This window comes from Liolophura sinensis, chromosome 9 (genome assembly GCF_032854445.1).
Source record: "Liolophura sinensis isolate JHLJ2023 chromosome 9, CUHK_Ljap_v2, whole genome shotgun sequence".
Classification (NCBI taxonomy): Eukaryota; Metazoa; Mollusca; class Polyplacophora; order Chitonida; family Chitonidae; genus Liolophura; species Liolophura sinensis.
This window is the reverse complement of record NC_088303.1, coordinates 12757283-12760574: the sequence shown is the minus strand read 5'-3', so window position 1 is coordinate 12760574 and position 3292 is coordinate 12757283.

Genomic DNA, 3292 nt, shown 5'->3' with positions numbered 1-3292 from the left:
CAGCAAACACAAAGGCTGTATAAGGGAGCAATAGCAAACACAAAGCCTGTTTAAGGGAGGAGTATCAAACACAAAGGCTGTATAAGGGAGCAGTAGCAAACACAAAGGTTAGATAAGGGAGGAGAAGCAAACACAAAGACTGTATAAGGCAGAAAGGCAACCACACAAGCTGTATAAGAGAAGAGGAGGAAACCCCAAGGCTGTGTAAGAGAGGAATAGCAAACACCGTGGCTGTATAAGAGAGGAGTAGCAAACACAAAGGCTGCATAAGGGAGGAGTGTAGCAAACACAGAGGTTGCATAAAGGAGTAGCAAACACAAAGGCTGCATAAGAGAGGATTGTAGCAAACACAAAGGTTGCATAAAGGAGTGAAGCCAACACAAACGCTGTATTAAGGAAGTGTGTAGCAAACACAAAGGCTGCATAAGGAAGGAGAAGCAAACACAAAGGCTGTATTAGGGAAGTGTGTAGCCAACACAAAGGCTGCAAAATGGAGGAGTGTAGCCAGCACTCAGGCTGTGCAGTTGTGTGAGGGAGAAGTAGAAAATACAAAGGCTGCACAAGGCAATAGTAGCAAACACGAAGGCTGCATATGGGATGAGTGTAGCCAATACCAGTATACGGGTGTGTTGGGCTATTGCTCGAGCGTCTGGTATACGTTTGTGATCGTCAGTGTCATGTGTGGGTACATTTGTGATCGTCAGAGCGTCTGGTATGGGTACTTTTGTGATTGTGAGAGCTTCTGGAATACGTTTGTGATTGTCAGAAGGTTTGGTATAGCGTCCGATAGTCAAAGCGTCTGGTATGGGTACTTTTGTAATTGTCAGGGCTTATGATATGGGTAAGCTTGTGATGGTCACAGTTTCTGGCATGGGTACGCGTAAGGTTGCTCGAGCTTCTGATGTGGGTATATTTATGATTGTTGGGTCATCTGACATAACTCGCTTGTGATTTTTACAGCATCTTACAGCTGTTATCGTAACAGGGCGGGGTACATTTGCGATTTTTTGAGCGTCTGGTATGGGTACATTTATGATTGTTAGGACCTCTGGAATGGGTACGCTTGTGATTGTCAGAGCCTCTTGAATGGGTGCGTTTGTGATTGTCAGAGCTTCCGGTATGGGTACGTTTGTGATTGTCAAAGCGTTTGGTTTGGGTATGTTAATGATTGTCAGTCCGTCTGGTATGGGTACGTTTGTGATTGTCAGCGCCTCTAGTATGGGTATGTTTGTTACTGTTAGAGCGTCTGGTACGTTCGTGGGTACGTTCGTGATTGCCAGGCTTCTGGTATAGGTCGGTTTGGTATTGTTAGAGCGCCTGGTATCGGTTCGCTTGCTTTTGTTAAAGCGTTTGGTTTGGGTATATTTATGATTGTCAGCACGTCTGATTTGGGTACGTTTGTGATTGTCATAACTTCTGATATGGATACGATTATGATCATTAGAGCGTCTGGTATGGGTACGTTTGTGATTTTCAGCGCCTCTGGTATGGATACGTTTGTGATTATTAGAGCCTATGGTATTGGTACGTTTGTGATTGTTTGAGTATCTGCCATGTGTACGTTTGTGCTTGTTGGAGCGTCTGGTATGGGTAAGCTTTATGATTGTTGGAGCGTCTGGCTTGGTGTATTTGTAGTTGTTGGAGAGTCTGGTATTTATACGTTTGTGGTTGTTGGAGCTTCTGGTATGGGTACTGTTTATGATGGTCAGAGCGTTTGACACAGGTACGCTTGTGATTATCAGAGCGTTTGGTATGGATGCGTTTGATTGTTAGAACTACGGATTGTTAGTGCTCCGGAATGGTTATCTTTGTGAAGAGACCTTTAATATCGTAGCATACACACTGATATGGTGGTTCCATGTCTGTTATCTCTCCACCAACCTTTATCCCTCATCCAGAGAATGTATCAAACCCTGCTATTTATCAACCTTATAATACGTCTAACTGTAACCATGTCCTTTCTCCACATCCACAAGTGTCACAGCGTACCAGTATACATCAGTTACATCAGTTATGCATCACTAAACATTACATATCACTTACAGGAATCCACGCAGGAACCGCGGCGCACAATAAACCCAGGAGTTCTTTTACATGTGAAACGTGGTGATTGACCTTTCAAAATCGAAATGCCATTGAAAAAGAAATTCTCTGCTTTTGATTATATCCTGTTTTCGTGATCACTGGTCAAAAGGAACTACGTGTAACATTTTTGTGCGCTATCGATAGTTAGAGGCACCAATTGCTACATTAACACTATTTAATGAGAAATCTCAGCGGCTTATTAAACAACTAAATATGATAAGAAGAGTAACTGTTCTCTTATGTAATGGCAATTAGGTTTTCACCAGCGATTTTGGCGATGATTGTGTGCGATGAACTTGATATATATTTGACACAATGCACCTCGACTATGTGGGTCTAGAACAGAGTAACAGCCAGGAGGAGGCGGTGTGCAGCGGTCTGTAGACAGTTTCTGACCTCATTAGGGCAGACCTTGTGCTTCAGCAGAGACAACGATTTCATGCATGGCATGTCTATCCACCGTAAACAAATAGTGACGAGAAGCAGAAGAGAAAGAGTCGATCGTAATCCATGGCGCCATATTGACCAGATAGCGCATTGCAGATTGGAAATACAACACATAGCGTCTACGAGCTATACACTGCCTTCTTCGCATTGCGTCACAACATTTTCCTGAGTTGACATTGTTATAGCTAAAATATTTACTCACTTTCAACACGCTACAAATCAGCAAATCTTGTGACGTCAGCATTTCACTTTGTGGCATTAATGTGTCGCTATTTCACTTAAATGTTCAAACCAATGCAGAGAAAATCCATTTTTCCGACAGAAAATTACCATGTTTGGAAACATCTTAATGGTTTATGAGTTGTATAGGAATGTCGAACTTGAATTGTAACTTAGATCGAGCATGGAGTCAAATGAAACTGTTCATGAAGATATTTAAGCTGTAATATTAAGAGATGTTAAAATTTCGAATGAAGAATAATAATGGTATATAAATTTGCAGAAGCAATGTGTTTGTCAGCACTATCAAATCTATATCGAAGTAATAATTGCTGGACTTTTAATTGCACCCTGCTAACACCTAAATACTCGTCTTGTTTTAAGAATTACGTTTTGATTTCGCCTCTTGGTGAGCTTTCCTGGTGAATGTTTAATGAAGAAAGTGACAGGTTTATTTGCTTTTGATGTTGTTTATCCCGTCGGTTGTATTGAGAAATGGCCCCGTGACAATGGTTAGCGCTTGCCTTGTTGTCACATGTTT